The 9,125-nt window shown below is 41.7% G+C and overlaps 1 protein-coding gene across 3 annotated transcripts in view; it reads right to left on the reverse strand.

Moving 5' to 3' along the window:
- The window catches only part of MCOLN2 (mucolipin TRP cation channel 2), a 33,849-nt gene extending 33,519 nt beyond the window's left edge, over positions 1 to 330 (reverse strand). For 2 of the 3 annotated variants that reach the window (XM_075182008.1, XM_075182012.1), the window contains exon 1: positions 190 to 329. The gene's annotated coding sequence lies outside the window, so the exon portion shown is untranslated. Of the gene's footprint in view, positions 1 to 189 lie in introns of all 3 variants that reach the window. The other variant, XM_075182009.1, reaches the window with a different exon arrangement.
- Positions 331 to 9,125: the final 8,795 nt, after the last annotated feature.

Genomic DNA, 9,125 nt, shown 5'->3' on the forward strand with positions numbered 1-9,125 from the left:
TCACATTGAGACTGAAGGGGGGGGGGGGGTTCCAGCACAGAATGTGGACATCATCTGAGAATTCTAAAATTAAGAACAAGCACCAAATCCGTACAACTAATATATAACATTTTGTTCTTAAGTATTTGCATTTTTCTTGGTGTGAAAGCAAAATACTTAATTTAAATAGGAGCTGAAAAGACCAAATACCTTTCAGATGTGCTCTGATTCTCACTAAATTGCCTGGATAAAAATGCTGCACAAGGTCATACATTTAGTTATAGGACTATTCCTAACTGCTAACATTTTTTTTCCCTCCGTTAATGGCTTTCACTGTGCAGCAACACAAGAGTCATCTGTTTCATCAGTCACCTATGTAAGTGAGTGTTGTCTGAGCCAGGGTAGAGGAGCAAGCGATTAACCTACCAGGTGAGACTGACAGATAACCACACCTCCGGCACCTCTGATGAGACAGCTGGCTCAGGATAAGTTTTGTGTGGCTTCAAAATATAAATTCAGTTAAAAAAAAATAAAAATGTTATTGATGCAAATGTATAAATAAATACTACTGGTATTTTTGGGGGTAGATCTAATAATGCATCAAAAACAAAATATTTGTCTTCATGTACAAATGTTTATAGTAGTTGGCATAAGGGATGAAAAGGTCACCATTTCGGTTGCCATGTTGAATGATAGTATGACTAGGCACACCCCTGGAAAGGCTATTTTGGGGTACGACATAGGTGCTTGTGGTAGATTAGAGTCCAGACATGTGTTAGACATGCTGCATAATTAAAGTTGCCTGCATGCGTCATATGAATTAATTGCAACTCAGCCAAGTGTGTACGGTGGCTCAGTGGTTAGCACTTCTGCCTCACAGCGCTGGGGTCATGAGTTCAATTCCCGACCATGGCCTTATCTGTGTGGAGTTTGTATGTTCTCCGTGGGTTTCCTCTGGGTGCTCCGGTTTACTCCCACACTCCAAAAAACACACTAGTAGGTTAATTGGCTGCTATTAAAATTGACCCTAGTCTCTCTTTGTCTCTCTCTCTGTGTATGTTAGGAAATTTAGACTGTAAGCCCCAATGGGTCAGGGACTGATGTGAGTGAGTTCTCTGTACAGCGCTGCGGAATCTGTGACGCTATATAAATAAATAATGATGATTTATGTACATGACTGATCTGGTAAGTCTACCAAAACTGACAATTTCATCTTGCAATTTGGCTATGCTCGCCCAAACCAATAAGATCTGCACAATGATCGTATTTGGCCAGACAGGGCAAATATATGGTTGGCCAATGTTTGCACTGGTACGTGCGTGAGGTCATCTGCATATTAGATTGCTCAGGATGCTACAAACCAACCATCTGTAATGGGTGGGGACAACAGGGATTACTCCACAAAAGAGCTGAGAGCTGGCAGTCTTTGAGTCCCTTACTATACTGTTAACAAGACCCATCGTGCTCCTCCATACATACAAAAAAGAGCCACGTGGAATACAGACAATCCCGTTGTCCTCTGTCATTATTCATTTAAAAGTATCTAGGCCAGGCCTGGTCAACCTGTGGCTCTCCGGGTGAGGTGAAACTACAAGCCCCAGCATGCTTTGCCATTAGATAGCCCGCCAGTAGTTGGCAGGGCATGCTGGGACTTGTAGTTTCACAACACTTGGACAGCCACAGGTTGGCCAGGCACTCAACCAAGGCATTTTATGATGTGGATCAGCTGCTCTTTGTAAATGACCTGCAATGATTCAATCGTTTGTGACTAAAAGATAAAAATAAATTAAGGATATAAAGTATATCCACTGTAGATGTCAGCACTGAAAAAAATAGTGGACTGCTGTGACAGGCATCCAATAACCACTAACTCTCCCAGTGATAATTATGCTGATTTTTTTTTTTTTTTTAACACTTGTAAAGATCATTATAATCAGCACAGATCTTTGCACAACAGTTCGTGTAGTTGTAAAACATAGTTCTGCTAATCGGTGTTTCTGGAGATGCCTATCACAGATCCTTCCTGTTTTATCGTTAGATATGTTTGTTATAACTTGCAACTCTTGTGCAAACTGCTGATATGTTATTACAGATTGGTGTCTCTATCTTATAACTGAGCTTAAGGTTATTGTGTGCCCCATTTGTAGGTTAGAGGGCAGCACCCGAAGTGTTTTCAGGAAACTCTTCACGGGCAGAGAGCTTCACTACACTGATGTGTATGTGAGTTGGGTGGGTGCTCGATCAGAGGGACCTGAGAGACTATAATTATTTGTACCCTATTTGCCACTGAGATGGCGCCTTCTACGCCAGGCTAATACGCAGTAGGTAAAAACGAACCTGTCTTTAATTTAAAATCCAGCTTTCCTCACTCTCCCCTCGACAATGTTTATGTTCCCGTGTTTTTCCAAACTCGGCACCACTTTTTAGAAGGATTACGGCTGTCGTTGTCACTTATTTAATTTTCACTAAAATCAGAAGTGTACAGAACGGCGCCATGAATGAGCGCTACTGAGGGGGCTGTCACGCCTGCGCCTGTCTCTGTCCTTGTCTCTTCTACTTGTTTCTCCTCAAGCGCCCGCAAAAGGATGATTCATGGGGGTATATTTACTAAACTGCAGGTTTGAAAAAGTGGAGATGTTGCCTATAGCAACCAATCAGATTCTAGCTGTCATTTCTACAATGTACTTAATAAATTATAGCTAGAATCTGATTGGTTGCTATAGGCAACATCTCCACTTTTTCAAACCCGCAGTTTAGTAAATCTAGCCCATTGTCTTCAGCCTGTACCGTGGAAAAACGTCAAGATTACATTTATCTTTCATGTTTTCTTTTTTCTTTGGAGAACAACTATTCTCTTATATTTTAAAATGGATTTCACCGTCACAAGTTTGCACCCCAAAATGGATTGCTTCCTCCCCCTAAACTCTAGCTCCCTAGGCTGCAGCCTAGTAAGCCTTTTGGATAATCAGGCCCTGATAAAAAGTGAGTGAGTGATGGTCCCATAACACGAGTGTCAGCTCTTGAACCCGGTAATGTGATACAAAGTGATCGATGCGATGAAGCGATTTATTCTACAAAATGAAGTGCTTTGTGCTGTCAGGAATTCCCGAAGTGTATGTTAATATGTCCCTTTTCTCTGTTATGAAAATATACTGTAAGAAGATAATACTAACAATCATTATCATCATTAGCTATTTATATAGCGCCACTTATTCCGCAGCGCTGTACAGAGAACTCATTCACATCAGTCCCTGCCCCATTGGAGCTTACAATCTAAATTTCCTAACATACACACTCGGACAGAGACAGAGAGACTAGGGTCAATTTGATAGCAGCCAATTAACCTACTAGTATGTTTTTGGAGTGTGGGAGGAAACCGGAGCACTCAGAGGAAATCCACGCAAACACGGGAAGAACATACAAACTCACACAGATAAGGCCATGGTCGGGAATTGAACTCATGACCTCAGTGCTGTGAGGCAGAAGTGCTAACCACTTCGCCAACCGTGCTGCCAACAATCCCTTATGTCTGTAATCAGTCTATTTGATATGTTTAATTGCCTGACACAGACTCTTTGTATTGCATTTTCTGTCTATCAGCAATAAAAACGATTTACACAGAAATAAAACAAATAGGAAACTAGTCACAGCAAGAAAAATAGAACACAATAAATTTGTCATATTATTTATTAAAAGGTGACATTCACGACAGTAATGAGCCCATATATTTTAAGTATAGCATAGAAAAATACAAATCTGATCTCTGCAATATATATAGGAAATAACTGGGAATTATCCAGATATCACCTGAGGAGTAGATTTATCAAATCTTTTAAAAAGGAAAAGTGGAGGTGTAGCCCATAGCAACCAATCAGATGCTAGCTATCATTGTCTAGAATGCACTACATAAATAATAGCTAGAATCTGATTGGTTGTTAAGGGTAACACCTCCACTTTTCCTATTTAGAAGGTTTGCTGAATCTACCCAAGTAGTGTGATGTATTACCACTAGACCAGTGTTTGCTAACCTGTGACACTCCAGGTGTTGTGAAACTACAAGTCCCAGAATGCTTTGCCAATATATAGCAGCTTATTGCTGGAAGGGTATGCTGGGACTTGTAGTTTCACAACACCTGGAGTGTCACAGTTTAGCCAACACTGCACTAGACCTTGTTTCTACCTTCAGTTCCAACGCTGTGCACTTTTGACGGCAAAATGCACGAAAACGGCTTGAAAAGTACACGTGACCACAGGAAGCATTGATTGTTGGAACACAAATGTAATGTGCGGCCTTTTCAGTTTATCTTTCCCTTTTATTTTTTTCTTTACCCATGTTAAAACGTTTTTTTTTTGTGCAGTCACCCTCATGAAATAACTGTGATGTGAGACCAAGCGCGTAATCTGCTGTAGTGAATTTATGTTTATTTATGTTTTTATTCCATTACATAAATGGTTATTTAGAAGTATTGGGTAACATCTAGGAAATAACAAAAGGCCATGATACTACAATTAAATAACATCCATATCAAAGGACTTTTTTTCTAAGTGCAGAGACGGACTATCTGTTCACATAGGGCTGGAAGTCTCCGCTCTGGCCCACAGGCCCCTCCCACAGGTAATGCTTCCAGGATTTCCTTAAGGAACATCACATAGAATTGGTGGTGGGGGGTTAGACCTGAATGTCATACAGAAGGGGGAGGGGATGTTAGCTGCACAAGTGTGAATATACCCTTAATACCCCGTTCACACTGCTTCAAAAAACTAGGGTTATTTGCCAGGCTGGGAGGCTCTGTCAGCCGGCAATATCCCGGGTTCATATACCCAGGATATTGGTGGGCCAGTATTGTGAACGCAGTATTAGTCATGCATGGGTGAATTCATTTATTTGGCTGAGTCAGTATCATGTCTCCACAGAGAAAGATCCTGAAAACATAGCTTGCTGAAGGTATCCGAGGAGAGAAACCTTATGTCCATGTGGAAAACGATGATGTAGTAATGATGCACCTCGAACCGCGCGGACTCCGGAGGCGGAAGGAACACAGACACACTATCTCGGAGGGCAAATTGTTCCATCTCGTTCCGTTACTGTTCCTGGGGAAACGCTGCATCCAGAAGTCTCCAGCACACCCCCGCCAAATTATTTATTACATACCCTATTATCACACTGATCTGGATTCCTACCAGCATTGTTTGAAAAGACTATTTATGCATCCAAAGGGACATTGATAAAACTCATCAACAAACCTCATTTAATTTCCTTATCTATTCAAGAGACCTTTGAATAAGGAACAACATTAGATTACCATCCAACAGGAGAGATAGAGTCAGACTGGAAAGGACACCAGGGGGTATCATCATCATTTATTTATATAGCGCCAGCAGATTCTGTAGCGCTTTACAATTGGGAACAAACATTAATAAAACAATACTGGGTAATACAGACAGACAGAGAGGTAAGAGGGCCCTGCTCACAAGCTTACAATCTATTGGACTATGGGAGTTTGATACTTAAGGGTAAGTGCTACATCATATTGCATATTGGTCCAGCTAGAATGCAAAGGTTGCAAAGTATTTAGAGGGCTGTGTGATCAGTCACACAACTAGGTTGGTCAGAATGTTGTTGTCTTGTGTTAGATGTGTAAATGGTGGTAATAGGGTAACCAAGGGTGATTAGGAGGGTGGTTGAGGAATAATATAAACTTGCCTGAAGTGGTGGGTTTTCAGAGAACGTTTGAAGAATAAAGTAAAGTCTTATTGCGCGAAGGAGGTAATTCTACAAATAAGAGAGTAATGGGCTTTAGTTTTAGCTGTGATAAAATCATTGACAATCTTGGTCAGCGCAGTCTCTGTGGAGTGTTGAGAGCGAAAGTCTGACTGAAGAGGGGGGTGTATTTACCAAACTCCGGGTTTGAAAAAGTAGAGATGTTACCTATAGCAACCAATCAGATTCTAGCTATCTTTTATTTAGTGCATGCTACAAAATGTTAAGTAGAATCTGATTGGTTGCTATAGGCAACATCTCTACTTTTCAAACCTGTCGGAAACTCTCAGAACTTCAGCCTATTGATATCAGGGCCTTAGACCCTCTGGTGTTGTTAACACTAACTTATCTCACCAGTCTCCTCAATTACTAGTATACATCTATGTACCGTGGTGTACTATACTGTAGTATTAGCAAGAATGTCAAACTGCTTTATAAATTGTCATAATAACAAACTATAATTTCTACAAAATGTTGCCATCCACTCATATAAAATCACAAGTTCATGATCCTCCTATTATTAGTTATCTGTGCTAAATTAACTGGTGCCAACATTAGAAGCATACCTCATCAACTAATTTGTAAATTAACTGAGGAGCACTTTCTGCTGGGTGGAAGGGGTAATATTAGATTCCTCTACTCATGGTTTAGGATTTGTTATGTCCTCATATACATCAGAGTATATCAATATGGTTCAGATAGAGGTTGGGCATTTCTGCCCATTGATTTTCAGCAGCTCTCATTCTGCAGTTTTCCTGTGTAATCATTTTTAAATGTACCTGAATGTGTTCTATAGGACAACAGCGCCACCTGCAGCTTCAATCAGGTCATACACGAGAAACCAGTATCTCATGAATACAAGTCATGCAGTGTCTTAGTTATGTCACTGGTTCCTAGCAAATTACTAGGTTAAATATTGTTTCCGCTCACAAAATTGATGCCCCCACTGTGTGCAGAGGATGTGTCCATTTCAGAACAATTGGTCCTTCTGTGTATTTAGTCCTTTTTCATAGCTCCTAACATTCAGAATCCTGAAAGCGGGATTCCTGCCAAAATAGGGACAGTTGGGAGGTACAGCGGGCAGCACGGTGGCTCAGTGGTTAGCACTTCTGCCTCACAGCACTGAGGTCATGAATTTGATTCCTGACCATGGCCTTATCTGTGTGAAGCTTGTAAGTTCTCCCTGTGTTTGCGTGGGTTTCCTCCAGGTGCTCCGGTTTCCTCCCACCCTCCATATAACATACTAGTAGGTTAATTGGCTGCTATCAAATGGACCCTAGTCTCTCTCTCTTTGTCTGTGTCTGTGTGTATATTAGGGAATTTAGACTGTAAGCTCCAATGGGGCAGGGACTGATGTGAGTGAGTTCTCTCTCTGTACAGCGCTGCGGAATTAGTGGTGCTATATAAATAGCTGATGAGATATGCTTTTTGTATCTGTCACAAAGACATGAATTAGAATGGGGCAATCACACTGGGTGGCCATGCAGGCTGGATGTGGCCCTCCAAGGCTTTTTGTGGCCCTCAACATCCCTGACAGGTTCCATGACCATGACTGTACTTGGCTATTATCATCATCATCTATTTATAAAGCGCGACTAATTCCGCAGCGCTGTACAGAGATCTCACTCACATCAGTACCTGCCCCATTGGAGCTTACAGACTATATTCCCTAACACACACACACACACACACACACAGACACACACAGACACACACAGACAGGCAGAGACAGAGAGAGACTAAGGTCAATTTAATAGCAGCCAATTAACCTACTAGTATGTTTTTTGGAGTGTGGGAGGAAACCGGAGCACCTGGAGGAAACCCACGCAAACATGGGGAGAACATACAAACTCCACACAGATAAGGCCATGGTTGGGAATTGAACTCATGACCCCAGTGCTGTCAGACAGAAGTGCTAACCACTAAGCCACCATGCTGCCCCAATGATGTCGCACCTCAGCGCCACACTCTCCATCTGAGGATGTCGCCTCCAATCACCCCCGTCAAGGTATGAAAAGGCGGAGATTGGGGCTCTGTTGTGGCTGGCTAATGTTGACATTATCCAGCTACAATCCAAGACATAAACATGCTTTACATTTATTTTCTGCTTCATCCATACCCATTAAAATATTTGATCTGCTACAGAGTACGTTAACCAATCCGCACATATCTTATCTGCTGATATCCCTGCTGAGGTCCAGGTACGTCAGTGTCTGTGCTACAAGCAGTATTTTCCCTGCATGCAATAACAATTGGATTTGCTCCCCTAGTACCACAACATGGTTTGTCCATTTGCACCATTTAGCTGGGTTTTCTCCTAAGTCTAGTTGAGGCCTTTAGATCTGAGGTAGGCAGCCTAAGATCTGAGGTAGGCATCCTGTCTCTCTTCAGCTGCTTTGACACTACAAGTCCCAGCATGCACTGCTAGCCTGAATGGTTCATTTACAAAGTTGCAGAGCAGCGCTGTTTGTTTTGTAACATCGCATGCAAACGTTTGTGCAAGGTCACCAGTTTTTAGGGTAAGCGCATAGATTTATGGGTAAAGGTGGCAAGATCTGTCTGGAAGATAAAGTGTGCACCATGTGCTGGAGATTTTATTTTGCTGGATGAGAATTTTTATAGGAGATAAAAGGATGGAAGAGGCACATTGAGGGGGAAGTCCCCTGCTCTCAGCCTTTTCATCTCCTACCAAAAGCTCATGATATATCCGCTAACTTTGAAGTGGTTTAGTCCGGGTCCAGTCCTATACTTTAAGTGGGACATATTCTGTTCATCCAGTAGCACATTTGCAGACAGACACGTTTCTAGGTACCACGTGTAATAAAGTCCTGATCTTCTTTCACTCTTAGGATTAATTTAAGATATAAATAAAACTAAACTGAGCAGAGTATTAGGAAAAAATCTGAAAAGTTTACATGAAGGAGATGAACCTAAAAGTGTTGGTTGGTTGTACTTAGAAGTCGCCCTTTTCTCCAAGCGCAATTTTAGGTGGATCAGCAAAGCTACGCTGATTGATTTTCCAGGAGTAGGTGCGGCCCCTGAATAGGTCCTTGGACGAGCAGGTCGCCTCACTTACGTAGATATAGATGAAGCGGCGCGTGTCTGCATTCTTTGTGGTTTGTAAATGGGCCTGAGAGACTGGAACTTGTAGTTCCACAACAGCAGGACACCTATTAGCTTCTCTAACCCTGACTTAGATACATAACAACGACCGGGAGTATTACACATGCAGGTGGGGCATCAGAGACACCAGGGATAGAACAGGTGAACTAAGGTTTGTTGCAGTGAAGATAAAACAGATTTTTGTTTTTTGCTTTTGCAATTAGCACAAATATCCCAAACTAGTAAAGTTTGGGTAAAAAAGCAGATCTGTCATAAAATAACT

Source organism: Mixophyes fleayi, chromosome 8, assembly GCF_038048845.1.
Source record: "Mixophyes fleayi isolate aMixFle1 chromosome 8, aMixFle1.hap1, whole genome shotgun sequence".
Lineage (NCBI taxonomy): Eukaryota > Metazoa > Chordata > Amphibia > Anura > Limnodynastidae > Mixophyes > Mixophyes fleayi.